Source organism: Melospiza melodia, chromosome 11 (genome assembly GCF_035770615.1).
Source record: "Melospiza melodia melodia isolate bMelMel2 chromosome 11, bMelMel2.pri, whole genome shotgun sequence".
NCBI lineage: Eukaryota > Metazoa > Chordata > Aves > Passeriformes > Passerellidae > Melospiza > Melospiza melodia.
The window spans coordinates 28,933,098-28,947,978 of NC_086204.1; the positions used below are offsets into that span (position 1 = coordinate 28,933,098).

Genomic DNA, 14,881 nt, shown 5'->3' on the forward strand with positions numbered 1-14,881 from the left:
CACTTTCTGAAAATAGCGATAGTTTTGGAACAGGCTGCCCAGGGAAGTGGTGGAATCACCATCCCTGGAAGTGTTCAAAAACCATGTCGGATGTGGTGCTTGGGGACATGGGTTAGTGGTGGGCTTGGCAGAGCTGGAGGAACAGTTGGACTCAATGATCTTAGAGGGCTTTTCCAACCTTAATGATTCCATGATTCTGAAAATAGCATTGAGTCATGGCCAGATTAGGGATGCTCATCCCCTGCACCTCTTACGTGTCTCTGGAAGCCTTCTCTGCACAGACCCTCAGCGTGCCAGCCCAGCCCATGCCCCAGGGGGAATGTGGCTGCATGTCCCCAGGGCATTCTGGCCACCCTCCCTGGTGCACCCCAGGTCCCAGCCGCAGTCCCTGCAGCCACGTCCTCCACAGCTCCCAGATTATCCCACTGCATGGCGTGCGAGGCACGAGCAGACCTGCGACAGAGACATGGGATGGCAGGATGGGACAGCTGATTTTAATTATTTTATATATAAATAACTTGCAGATAATTTGCAAGTTTGGCAATAGCTGCCGGCGCAGCAATGTGACCTTGTTACTCTTACCCCATTCCTCCGGGTGTTTGTCTCACTCACTTGTTTTTCCGTGTCTTAAATTAGATTGCAAGTGGTCAGGGAAGGGGCTGGGGCCACCCCTGCCCTGCACAGCCCCATGGTCCCACAGCAGCAACAACAACAAATAGGGGTAAGACATGGATTTGGGATCTGCTGATCCCTGGGGATATGAAAGCCCCAAGTGCTGTGTTTTTCCCTGGGACTGTGGGGTCAGTCCCCATCCTCCAGCTCCACGTGAGGCTCTTTGCTGGCGGCCAGGCACAAAGCGGGGGCTGCCACATCATTCCAGAGGGATGTAGGGATGAGGAGGGGGACGGGTGTCCTGGATTTTAGCACTTTGGGGAGTTTATTAGTGTTGACAGTGTGTGAACTTGACATCCTTTGTAATAATGCGGTTTTAAAATCTGCATTATTCATGCGCGCTGTTTGAATGCAGGCCCACTGTGTAAGTTCGGGAGGAAAATTAATTAAATAAATGTCAGCATCCTTGAAGAGCACGTGAGATTTCACATTGCAGGATAACAGCTCTGGCTGCTTTAACCACCAAAGGGAGTAAAGGGTGGGAAGGGGAAGATGTGCACTTAGGTGAATAGACTTTCCCTCACTGATTCCTGAGGAAAGATGAAAAGATTAGAAAGAAATCAGTCCAGCCACATAGATCACTAATATTTCATATTTTTTATTATTAATTGTCATTTGTTCTACTATTTATTTATATACACTGGATAGTTCTGAATTATTTTATCCCAGGAAGCACCCATTTACTCTTAGGTTAAGGTTTAAAATTAAAGCATAGAGCAGATGGCTGGGGATGCACTGGCTGGGGAAACCAGACAACTGCACCAGTGGGTGGAAAGGGAATTGCATCCATGAATATTTGCAAGAGTAATGGATAGTTATAAAAGTTGTGTTTCTGCTGAAGCACCCAGCGAAGGATGATGGGGCAAATACTGCCAGATGAACATGAAATCAATATTTAAAGTGAAACTTCTAGGTGTTTTTAAGGAGGAGGATTTGCCTTTAATTTTGTAGCAGGAGGTTGCACCTTTCTAGGCTTTCCAGGCAGAACTGACCAGGGATGCTTTTTGAACACAGTGCTCCTGCAGAGCAGGAAGAGGCAAAAGAGTAGGCATTGCAAGGGAAAATGTTTTGTAGTTAAAAAGTAGGAAAAGAAGGAAAATTCTGCTTGTTAGGTCAAATCAACACTTTGTTCTGGTCGCTGTAGTTGTTCTCAGAAGGAAGGGAACAACTTCCATCTTGCTGGAGGAAGGTGATGGAGATCACTGAGCTCTTACTTTGTACTCTTACAAGCACTTGACTTTCTTGGGGCTTGGTGTTTACCCTCCAAATTCTTTAATACCTATGTGCAGGACCTTCCCAGTAAAGTGTGTTCCGTAAAATCCTAGAATCCCAGAATGGTTTGGAGTGGAAGAGATCTTAAAACCCATCCTATTCCACCCCTGCCATGGGCAGGGACACTTTCCATTATCCCAGGTTGGCCCTGTCCAGCCTGGCCTTGGACACATCCAGGGATGGGGCAGCCACAGGGCCTCTGGATAACCTGTACCAGGGCCTTAATATCTTCAAAAGGAAGAAATTTCTGTTAAATGGGAGAAGCCTTTCTTCCAAAGTGAGCAGGGCAGGGCATTAAAAGTCTGCATTGATGTGAGGATCAGGAGCTGCTCTTGAGGTGGGTGCAGCAAGTGGCTGGGATGGTCTGTGGTACACTGCACCTGTGAAATAAATCAGAAAAAAAGGAATTGGGAGTGCCACAGTGATTGTGCACAGGTCTACTCCCAAAGTCAAGTGTACATAAAGTCCTTGCAGCACTCCAGTGATTTTGAATTGCTTGACATTGTGGGAGCGCTCCAATCTCGGTCTCTTTGAACCTCAAGAGCCTCGGCGTTATCTGAAGCACAGAATCATTTTATAACCCAGGCAAACAACATCCTCACCTCCCAAGTTTGATTGTGAGGATGTGTGGTTACACACACCCATGCTCACAGTTAATGCACAGGGCGGGGGGAGAGGGAGGAATCCGTGCCAGCAGGAGAGCCCAGAATGTGCTTTTCCCACTAATACTGAGAAGCAACAAAATCAGATTGCAGCCCATGAATGTCCTGTCACTGAGAAAGGGGAGTTTAGAAATAGCCCCACAGATAAAGGAGGGCATTTATCCCCACGATTGTTTGGCAGAAAAAGCAATTTCCATAGTCTGCTGATGGTCAGTCGGGAACGTGCTGCAAGGGGCCCGCAGTTGTCTCGGATGGAGCTGACGGTTTTACTGGCCGAGTTTTGTTTCAACTTAATGAAGTAAGTACTTTGCCTGCGTCCAGGCGCTGACGGGGAAGGTTTGTAAACTCCTCGCCTTTGTTGGGGTGACTGAAGTATTTTTTTCTTCTTTTTAACCAGCCATTTTTGTTTCTTCTCAAATTCGTTGCCATAGACAAAGGGTGCGTTTACTGTTAAAAAAAAAAAAAAAAAAAAAAAAAAAAGGAAGGAAGAAAAAGGCTTTGAACCTGGTTTGCATCTTGAGTCCTGAAAAGCCCATTTTTTATGCAGGGGAAGAAGAGAGCCTTAGAAAAGGCAGGAGGCAGGGACGGAGGCGAGGGGGTGGGGAGCCGGAGATTTATGGCCCTTTGAAGACAGCTTTTCTGCCCAGCATCCTGCCCGGGTGCCGTGGGCTGCAGGGCTGGGACCAGGCTGGAACCCGCCCCTCGCCAGGAGCCAGACCCAGCGGGGACCCAACGGGGACACAGGTCCTGCCAGAGCCCCAGGACCTCCCAGGGCCACTGATCCCACACCCGCCTCAGCCAGCGCGGATGTTTAGTTTGAGATCATCACACAGCCTGAGGTTTTTGAGGTTGTTTTGCTTTTTTTAACTCGATGTGGGAGCGGTAGTTTGATACCAGCCTGTGCTGGAGCACAGCAGCCTGCCCGTGCTCCAGGAGAGGGGCGCATGGGCAGCCCGAATCCTGCCCGGCAATACAATAATAATTGAAGATATTTAAAAATGTATGTATCTTCCATCTTTCCCATATGGGCTCCTTAGGCAACATGACCTTATGTGGCCATTATCTGACCTCTCTTACACTTGGATTACTAGGTACAAAGCAAATTTATGGTTGTTTATTCTCTCCTCCTATCAGCTATTAGTGCCTAATCATATGGTCTATCGATCAAGTGATTAATCGCCTGCCTAAAGAGGCAGCAGGTCCCGGGGAATGCTGCACTGCACCAGCCTGAACTTCAACCTCTTATACAAACCGGCGGAGTAAAGGCATTAGTCACTGCCTGCAGCCCGGGGCTGGAATGCCGCGGGAACGCCAGGAGGTAAAGCCCCCGGCTTTCTTCAGCAGCCGACTTTGTATTTCCCTTTCTTAATGGATAAAACTCCACCTAACCGAGCGGGCATACAGTTGTAAATGGGATGATTTCCAATGCATCCTATAAATAATGATCAAAGAGGAAAATATGTGGGCCTTATTACAACAGTGCCCGCTAGTGCTGCTATAATTAAGGGTCTGTCAGCATTTCTATTATAAACCCTTATTTTCAAGGGTTTATAACTCGGCCATAAAATTTTGCTCTGGCTGAGACTTGGCATAAAACGTCCCAGCATGTGACCAGTTTTTCTTGTTACCAAATTGTTAAAAACCTAGCGATCAGCCCCGTTTTAGTTAAAACAACATCCAAGCACCTTTGTGTTTCAGAACCACTTTTACTTCTTAAACAAGCCGCTTACTATTAAATCAAAATTAGCATTTGAAATCAAAAGTACGCACTGAGCCTCTCTGCTCTTTATTTTAACCAGCCCTAAAAAAGGAGCATGTTATTCCCTTCTGCCTGGGGTTAAGTTGATGGCACCCATGCTGTTGCCATCATCAGGACAAGCTGTGGCTGGAATCTTGGAAGGATCTTCCAGGGATGCAGGGCTGGCGTTGGGTCCTTGGCCTGTCCAGCTTTGCAGGGCTTCCCCACGTGCTCAAAGCTGCAATTATTAAAAGCAGTGGGCTGATTTCAACCATCAGCAATGCTGTATAAATCCAGAGTACTGGAAATGGGTGCCCTGTACGCTCCGGTTTAGCCGGAGTTCCTGACCTGCCCTAAGTGGATTTATTCCTCCATGATCCATGCACGTTAACTCCTGCTAATGAGAATTATGGCTTAGTCCAAGGGGGGAATCTAGAGTTCAGTTTGAGTGAAACTGAGGGAACTTCACTCTAAGAACACATACTAAATTTTAAAAATGAAAGGTTGCCATACCTATACCTCTCTGGTTTCAATGGGAGTATGTTCCATTTCCAGAAACATGTCCTTGATTTGTTAGCAAAGGACAGCAAGTTGGCTCAAAAAGATGCAGCCACTTAAAAACATTGATTCTCCCAGGACAACACGCCAAAATGCAGAAATAAATTAAACATAAGCAGATGCTGTACCTCCTTTCCATTTTTGGCTAGCACGTCCCATTGTGGGACTACTAGTGGGACAACTGAGAATGACTGACATTTACTCAAACTTAAGGCCTTATTGGACTGTCCTGGCAGAAGTGACAAAAATTCAGGCTTGTGCTAGTATTAAATCTGAATATTTCACATCAGTATAGTTTATCTTCCATACCAGTTTTATACTATTTCTCTGTTTTAAAAGGACCTGATCAAGTTTGCTAACATCATTTTGGATTTTTAAAGGAGCACTAGGAAAATATGAACCCAACTCCTATTGAAAATCCCCATCTCAAAACTCCCCCTGCAGAGTTCCTACCCTGGCAAGGATCCCACAGCTAAGCTCTTTCCATTTCCAGAAAAATCATTGAGCTGAGGCTAAGAACACTCATCTGGTGCCTGTGGAGTGTATTGTCTGAATATAAACACAATGATTCTGGAGCAGGGAAAGAGCTTGCGACTTAAATGGATTTACACTGGCTAAGAACCTGGTCTTCCACACTCGACTTCTGACATTACTTGAAAGTAAACATTGAGCTCAACTATTTTGTGATTTACACGGTGGTTTAAGATGCGTGCAGTGACCAGGCAGTTGCTCTTACCGTGAGCCTCACCAGGTTTGATGTTTTCCTTAAGGTTCCAGGTTAACCAAAAATTTCCATGTGTATCTCAGCTGCCATAAAAAAAAAAAAAAAGTAAGAAAAAAGATGAAAGCTTGAGTTTCTGACTCTTGAGAAAAGCCTGAAAATGTTCCTCGTCTGCACTTTAGCGGCTCAGAAAGCAGAAGGCAAAGAGAAAAAAAGGAGTTTGAAAATGCCATGCTTTCTGAGATGTGACATATGCTTTTGCTGTGCTCGGGGTTGGCAGGAGGCGCTGCATGGTGGATGCAGCCCCGGCAGAAAGCAGGTGTGGGAGCCCGAGCGAGCGGCGCTCCCCGCGCTCCGCTGGAGCCGGAGCCATCCAGCCGCTCCTCCTCTCCCCTGGGCCCCACCGAGCAGCAGATTGTCTGCAGGAGATGGGATAAATACTTGTGGTGGATGTGCCCTGAAATCGTCGTGTTGGGTGGTTGAGATGGGAGCCCCTACTGAAGGGCTCGTGCTGTCACGCTGCGGTGACAAGTCATGAGTAGGGTTGTGTGTCCTAGGGCTGCAGGAGGGCCAAAAAACCCCAGGACAGAAATAAATTCACCTGCTGGGCAAGCCAAAACTATCACTTTAAAATGCTCTGCAGGCCAAAACCTGTGGGTGAGTGGTTTTCAGGATGACAGTGGTGACCCAGGTGCTCCTCCAGCCTGGCACAGCATGAAATTGGATGTGGATGTGGGTTCCCAGGGAATCCCCCATGGGCTGTGCCAGCCTCAAAGGGGCAGATTCTTCTCCAGCCTGGGGTTTGGCTGATGGAGCAGTGTGTGTGCCCCAGGATCCATGGGGACACTCAAGTCACCCTTCACCAGACTGTCCCTAAGCTGGAGGGGCTCTGCAGGGGCTCCTTGAAGCCTTTGGTCCCATCTCTCCAGGAAAATCTGGGACTCCTCGTGCATCCATAGTGTCACTGTGGGCCACTCCTGCTCAGGGACAAAGCAGGACATCCTCTTTGCCCCCTTGTTCTCACTGAGAGTGTCACTTTACCTAACTTTAAATGAGGGAGGCTCTTCTGCACAGCACGTTTCTGGGTTGTACAGCAGAGAAGAGCCTTTTCCATGTGGCCCTTCTCCGTGTGGGCTCCTGCAAACAGAGCACCCAGGGCACAGCCTGGGCAGCTGCAAATTGCCTTTCCAAAGCCATCAAGGGAGTTATGTGGATTTATTCTGGACTGGGAATTCCCTTCCTCCTCGCTCGCTGAGTCCGGGGAATGCTTTTCTCCCTGTGTGAAAAGTGAACTCAAGATTTTACAAGCACTGAATCTGGCCCCTTAAATATGATAATTTTAAAAAGTTCAGCAAAATCCAGGGGCTGGGGACAGGCGGGGGGGCTGGTGTTCCTTATCGAGGGGAGGAATGATGGGTTAGCAGCAATTCCTTCCTCGCAGTTAGTCTGGGTACCATTGGAAGCAGAATTTGTCAGTTCTGAAGTGCACAGATTAGAAAGGAATGTGGAATTTGGAAACGTGGCAGCTTGTAGCACTGTATGGTTTAAATTAAACCTTTTTTTGGAAAGCAGAATCGCTGTAGGCCACATTTAGGGGGAAAGCAACAGCAGAGAGGGCTGGCTGTGGTTTTTGCTTTGCTGTGTAACCGGTCCACTTTCTCTTGTTTTAACACAGACTATTTTTTTTTTAATTAAAAAAAAAAGAGGAAAAAAATATGCCTCTGGCCTCCTTCTGCCCAACCACAGCTTCACTGCTGACCACAAAGAGGAAGCCTGGGGAAGCAGCCATAGGATTAATACCCACTGTCTCTTAACCCAACAGGGTGTGAAAACATTTTATAAAACATCTCTTTTTTTTACTTTTTCCCCCTTTCAGATGGATAGCGTGGCTGGGATTTAGACATCTTGAAACAGGCACATGGTTGCTTTTGCCTCGCATTGTGTTCCTCAGAGGGGGGAGGTCCTAAATCATCCTGGCCAGATCTGTTGTTTAAAATCTGTTTACACCCATCTCCAGAGCTTTCTCCTTGCAAATCATCAACAACTTTGTTGGTCTTGCTGAAATGACAGGAAATATAAAAATGAGTCTGCTGTGAGGGCTGCACGGTGTAGATCTTGATCAGTTGGAATATAATTGTCCCTAATGAAATGGAGACGCCTAGCTCTTAACTGAACAGCCTTTGCTTCTTTAGAAATAATAAGATTAAGATTATGGATTCTATTAATCATTTGATCAGCTTTATTCATTCATCTTATTTCCTTTACATGCAAAAAACCCCCTGCTCTCTCCATGCCTTTATCTTTTAAGATGATGACATTTACATATTTCCCGGCGCTGGAACGTCCCGGGCGTAATATACAGATTGCTCCGCTCGGATCTTGTAAACTGACTATTTCCATGTGCTAAGTACTCTCGGTGATGAAGATCTTAATAATGTGATTAACTAAATTGTGTCTTTATGCTCTTCCTCCCTCCCTCCCTCCCTTCCCCGCCACGGCCTCCCAGCCGCCGCTGCCGCGCTTACCACAAATGGCATCAGCTGCCGGGACGTGCCTGCGGTGGTGACCCCGGTGACAAGGAGGTGTCACATAGCACAGAGCAGAGAGGTCTGCGCGCCTCCGAGCCGGGGTGCAATTCAGATGACCTGTGCATTAAGGGAATCTGCTTTCCCGGCGTTGTGCGGGAAAGATGCCGAAAGCGGGAGTTTGGAAACGTTGAGGGAATTATTAGATGGGGAATTTGTTCCTCCGCAGCATAGCGACAGCATTGTTATTTCTTGCTTGGATGTGCTGTTGGGAAGGTTTGATTTTGTTGTCATTAGAGAAATCTCTCTGTTGTTATAACGCGTTCTATGTGTGAAGAAATACAGACATAATGTGTATCTAGTCCATTAAAACAGTCTTTCGGAGCCTCCACCTGTGGCACAGCCTCTCTGTATTGCCAGTATTTTGCTGGGTACTGCTGGTACTTCAATTCCTCTCCTTCTGCCTTGCACAGATTAGTAGTTCCAGAGAGTTTAAAAAAAAAAAAATAAAAAATCCAGAGTAGCAGCAGGTTCTCTCTAACTTCTGTTAGCTGAGCTGGAGAAGTTGCATTGCGTCTTGGATCTTTTTCATCTTGGTGGAATTATACTGTAACTAATTGAATCCATTGATCACTGTCTTGTTTTTTTCCATCTTCTTCTCAGAGGATTCATTTCATAGTGTTCCCTACATCAGTCAAGAAAATGGCTGCGGTGGAATTACCAGGGTTGATAATAAAGGTAATTTAGCCCAGTTGAAATTATTTTTTATGTATCTAAGTAGGGTAACGCATTTAAACGTGCTGCCTTAAATCTTGGGATGAAATACCTGCATGATCTAAGCTGCAGGATCCCGAAATAACTCTTCTCAACAACCACAGAAAGTAGGAGTAGCTGATCAAGGGACCTTTTGCAGCCTGACAATGACCAAACAATAATCAGCAACGTTCATTTGATCAAAGAACTGTCCCAGAGCAAGATAAATAATCTCTGGTTTGTGCACTTCATGGGACAGGGAGTATTTTTGGATTAGATAATAAGTGCTTAACAAGCAAGAATAGCGGGAAGTGTCGGGAGAAGTGGTGGGAGCCGGGAGTAGCTGGTGGTGAGCAGTCTCCTATGATTTGGGTTAGAAATAGGAGCCAAATCTGGCCTCAGCCAGGAGGGTTTTACCGAGGATGTCTGCTGGTGGCATTTAGCTCTTAGTAAGTAACAGTTTGGAAAAGGATTCTCCTGCTAGATTAGGGCTGGTCTTGTCAGTAATGCGCAAGACAGGATGTCAGGAGATCTGAGCTGAGGTCTGCCACAGATTTCGAGCACGATTTAGGTCAAGTTATCTAATCTTGCCTCCTGACACAGTTTCACCCCGAGACAAGGTGACAGGAGAGTTTGTAAAAGGTTTACTTAACAGAGGCATTTTTACTCTCTCGTCCTCACCCAGGTCAAGGGCTGGATGCGGGAGCAGAGGCGTCTCCTGCTTGCAGAGCCGCGGGCGAGCTCCTTGCTCCTGCTCCCAGAATTCAGCATCCAGCCCTCTGAGGTGACCGGGTCCCTTGGCCAGCAGGGCTCATTCCCAACGGGAGGAACCCCCACTCCCAGCCTCTCCCTGGCAGCAGCACAGAGGCTGCAGAGCTGCAGGGCTGCCCACAAGCACATGCCCTTTGCCGAGATCAGCACTTTTTTGGACAATGTATAGTATTTGCAAATGGGAACTGACAATGGAAGAAATACAGCAGAGTGAAGGGTTTAATATAAAATATTTATACAGCAAAGATCTTTCATCTTTTGTCAGTCACAGGGTAGGGAAGTGAGGAATGTATTGGGAGTACATTACCAGGAGTATGTTATAAATTAAAATCTCAAATTGAATAATACTGGCTGCTAATGTGTGCAGCGTTGGAAATGAGTCACTTCTGAATCAATGTAATTTACTGTGCCAGCTGAAAGATATTTACAAAAGAAGGTATCTTCTTGTTTTTTTTTTTTTTTTTTTTTTACTTAGATTTCATTCCACACTTACAGATAGCCTGGGCTGTCAACATGGACTAATTTGTCACGGAGAGAAACTCACAGTCATTTGTGCAGAGCTGTTTCAAAAGCACTTAGAAAGCAGAAAGGTGGGCTCCAGGCTACATGGGTGGTCAGACAGTTTGTACTCATTGTTTTCTCTCAAATTTAGTACTGGTAATTAGTAATACAGCAGTTTTGTGGAGATTAGTTATTGGGAGAGAGCAGACTGACTGTTTCCTTGTAGAATTATGGAGTGCAGAAATGACTGTTCCCACTGCATCCTCCCAGCCCACATCCCTCTGTGTATTTCAGCTTTTCTTGGGGCACTGTAACCTCAGAGAAGTCAGGGTTTGGTCCCATGTCTGTCAGATGGTTGGTCTGGTTCATGGTATTTCATAGCTGGGGCCATTTATTACCAATTTATTACCTTGGAACACCCAGCACTGAGGTGAAACGTGGTGCATCCTAAAGGTAGGACTTTGAAAGTGTGGATTTTGAAAGGTTTTAGCCAGATGCTGTGCAGGAACTGGTAACCTCCAATGTCCAGAACACATTTCAGTAGGTATAAAGAGCCATGCTATGGTGCTGTGCACATGTGTGTGTGGTTCTCAGTCCTGGGGAGGGTGGCTGCTGCTCTTTATTTACAGTCCATTCCATGGAAGACCTGCAGGTAGCCATGTGTTGGGAAGGGTGAGTCCCACATCCATGCAGACTCAAGGAGCCAGCAGAGTTGAATAAAAGGCAGGTTTAAAAGCCAGGCTAGATCCAGGAAGCCTTGTTCCTCCTTCTGCCACTGATTTTTCCTACCTGCTCATGAAAAGGAGGATGCCCTGGGAATTTTTGTCCTAGTCTGAACTGTGCCAGATTTTCATTCCACTGGATTGTGCCACAGACTCTGATCCAGGCAAAAATTTTGCACTGAGGTAAACCTCATCTAAGTTCTTTTGTCTTAAACTTGGGTGTTTGGTCTAAGATGGTTGTGTAGGCTGGTTCTGTTGTTTGATGGTGGCACTCCCCAGGGGCATTCCAGCCCAGCACATTCCTTTTGGAACTGCTTGGCTCTCACTGTTGGCTCCACAAAGAGCAGAGACACCTCACTTTGAGCTGTGCCCAACCATTAGACCAACACTTTTAGGTGAGACAAATCTCACCTCCGGTCTCTCTGCCCGTTAGTGTTTTTATCAGTGCAATAGAAATAGTTTCAGATAGACATGGTGAGAGTAAGTAGTCTGAAGGATGGGAGAATATCCAAAAGGAAAGGGATGTTTGCAGTAGCTCTTGTAAAGTCTGATGGAACTCCCTCTCCTTTGCTCGTAGGCAGTATCAGATCAGATGTAACTGTGGAGATGCAGGTGGTCTGATGGATTCATGGCCAAGCTTCTATACATAATAAAATATGTATTAAGGTCATATTCTAGCAGTGCTGTAGGGAAACTGGAGTATTCTTGTATGCCATACTTTTTGGTAGGAATGCTTCTGCTGGGTTGCATCACTGTCTGTAAATTTTATTGATTATAATTAAGTCAGTCTGCATTGTCTCTAAGAATCTACATGGGTTTAAAAATCAATACTCCTTATATTCATCAGGGGAACCAGTTTGAAAAGGGATTATAGTGGGAATAAGCAATGCATTGATAGCTCTGAGTTTGTGTTTACAAACCATTAAATGCTGGCCTTCTCGACAGTCCTCATTTAAGGGTCAGAAATAGTTTTTTTCTCCTGTCTTTTACCCCATGAACAGTAACAAAAATTCTTCTTTCACGGAGAATTTCTCTTGCCCTGTTTTGTACGTTCTGGGTGAAGCTCTGCTGTCTCAGTAATCTTCTGGGGGCAAAGAGACAGCTTTGGACAGGCAGGAGCATGAGCAAACGTGGTAAAAGCAGGAGTGAATCCACCAAAGTCCTCTCAACTTGGTCACTTCTGTGGCAGTATCCTGCTGCCTTAAAGGGCTCCATTAGTTCTCTCCCTTGGCTTGTTTCTCCAGAAAATATCAGTTCCAGTTATTGGAGGCTCTAACGGCCACGCTCATGGAAAGTCAGAACAAAGAGCAATTGCTGAGGGTATCTGCTATTATTGATTTATGGCTGAAGATTAAGACCAGATTGCCCTGTCCCTATTTCTTGAACAACCCCATCCTCAGATAGACTTCCTCCAAGTCAATGGGCCCCTTATTTAAGTGCTGTTTATTGAGGATAATCTTATCGCAGTCTGGTGCAGTAAATATGTATAACTCACCTTAGGGAGAAGATGTGAAAGGTCTTTGATGATATGAAGGGTGTGAACACTAAGGAGAGTGAAGGATAATTTAGGTTGGGACTTGGGAGTGCAGCTAAAACACATACCATCAAAGAAATGGAGTAGATGTGGTGTGCTCCCCAAAAGAAGAATTAAATGCCCTTCAGTTCGAGTCGTTTGAAAGCAGAGAAAGGACTGAAACTGTGTTTGTATGGATCATTCTGTGGGCACAGAGGGCTGGGTGACCTTACTGAGCTTTTCTACCTTGTGTTTTGTGCAGTGCTTTGATTCCTATTTTGTTTGGCCAATAATTGAGCTACATAGTGCACAATGTGTTCCACCAGTGATGCTGTTTAACACTGCTATACCTCACCTCAGCCAGGAATTGGGGCAGTTACTAGATTTGACTCCATTTATTTTACCAGTTTTAACAGCTTTTAGAACACTGGTGGAATGGCACAAACCAAGGCATTCCCTCAGCTCATGAATCCTTCCAGGACCCCAGGGATCCATGCATGGCTCCTCAGTGCATCTTCCTCAGGGAAGATGGTAGTTTTGCTATGGCTATTTTGGGGATGTGGATGGGTGCCTGCATGTTTCAACTGACATTTTGTGACCAAATGAAAAGACCACAAAGGAAAGACCGAAGAAAACTGGGCTTAAGTAGAAGTCAGAGTGGTTTTGAGATTACATGGCAAAGCATCTTTTTCATCCTAGGCACTGCTCTTCTACATCATCCACATTTTGATTGTGTCTCAGGGCAGAAAAAGCAATGGCCTGAGCTTTGGGTTTGTGCAGAGACCTGTGGTACTGCCCAATGCTAGTAAATGCACACATACACATATATACTTTAAATAAAAGGCCTGGAAGTTGCTGAAGGAGCTGCAAAAATCCTGTGCAAAATAGCAGAACTTTATTTCCTCCATTTTTTCAGTCTGGGCAGCTGTAAAGATCTGGTCAGAGCTGGCTCTGGGCAGTGGCAAAACTTGGAGGCTTTAAAAGCACAAAAGGAGTTGTGAGAAGTGTTCTTCTTTGAGGCTGTCATTAAGATAGAAACCACTGCCTCAAGCCAGGCTATCCTGGAAATTTCTCAGGGAGATTTGAAGGGACCTGACTGACAACTGGAGGTCTGGTGGTATCTGCCATGACAATATTTTCCAGTGTGTTCATTCAGCTGTAATGATTCATTAGAAAATAAGTTTAATTGTGGCCAGTAGTTGTGAGTATTTCTTTGTACTCTCTTATCAATGTTTTCCATTTGCAGCAGGACTTGGTTTGTTTGTTAATCTGAAGTTCTCCATTTATTTGGAAAACAAGGTTTGACTTATCGTATTGTTTGGCAGGAGAGAAGAAAGGTGAAATGGACAGCCCCTAAAACAAGGAAAAGGAAAATTTGACTTTCAGGGAAAAGTGCTCAGTCAGGGGGAACCGGCACAGCTGATGTGGGCAAATGAGTGTCTAGGTCTCATTTGAATCACACAAATGAGCAAAATTAGAAAATCATAGAATCATTGAGTTTGGGTTGGGGTTGGAAAGGACCTCAAAGCTCATCTTGTTCCAAGCCTCTGCCATGGGCAGGGACATCTACCACCAAATCCAGGTGATGATGGTGAAGAGACTAATCTGAGCAGTAGCTGAGGAAGATACAAGACAGTTTTACTCCTCAGAAACGTTTGAAAAGCCAAAACTACTTTCCTTGGACATTTTAAAAAAGCATACCTGTGCCAGTGTGCAAAATAACATACACACCATTTTCCTCAAACTACAAATTGTGAAGTTCTACAACTTGGATTTAGTTCTACTCCCCAGTGTAGTACCACGTAGTAGCAAGGAAATTCATCAAGTTACTGAGTTGTTCATGTGACTCTTGTGTTTTTAAAATACACACAACACTTAGAGTTTTTCACAAATGCACAGTGTGGGGTGGCAGTATTTCCATTTTGCTGGTAAAATTGGGCAATGATAGCTGGCATCTGCATCATGTGTGAAGCTGATGCTAGAACCCACATCTCCTTAATCATAAACAACTCACTTTTAAACTCTTCCCATTGACCTTAATAGGGCCAGGGTTTGATTCCAAGTGTTTATTCTTCATTCCAAGCTCAAAGATGCATATTTTTAATCTGAATTTGAATATATGTTTCATGGCTTATTCATGCTCGGAAATGCTTCTTGGCAGAGTCACCTAAATTGAGCAAAATGAGAAGCTTCTTTTAATGTAGAAATATTAAACAATGTGTGCTGGAGTGCAGAAAGCTATTTGGACACCGGAAAGCTTTATAAACATAGATTTGATTGTGATTGAACCAAAAAGAGTGGTATTAAATTAAGGTCTGTTTAAGACACTAAAAAAAACCCTCCGCGTTTTCCAAACTGCTAAGGATAAAATCAATCTGCAAAAGTATTTTAACTTTGTAACAAAAATATCATTGACAAAGTAAAGTGAAGATAATAAAGCATATTTAAAATTACTTGGAGGTCTTCTTAAAAA

At 45.1% G+C, this 14,881-nt stretch overlaps 1 protein-coding gene and 1 long non-coding RNA gene across 14 annotated transcripts in view; one reads left to right on the forward strand and one right to left on the reverse strand.

The window, feature by feature from the left end:
• Positions 1-14,881, forward strand: part of NFIA (nuclear factor I A) — a 248,614-nt gene that overhangs the window by 46,625 nt on the left and 187,108 nt on the right. The gene's annotated exons all lie outside the window — the stretch shown is intronic.
• Positions 1,326-8,301, reverse strand: LOC134423311 (uncharacterized). Of its 2 annotated transcripts, XR_010029055.1 has the most exons (4): positions 8,149-8,301; positions 5,639-5,709; positions 2,913-3,053; positions 1,326-2,324 (listed from the first exon to the last, which is right to left on the reverse strand). It is a non-coding gene; the product is annotated as an uncharacterized LOC134423311 (long non-coding RNA). The 2 variants fall into 2 exon arrangements; XR_010029054.1 differs by having other exon boundaries at positions 1,326-3,053.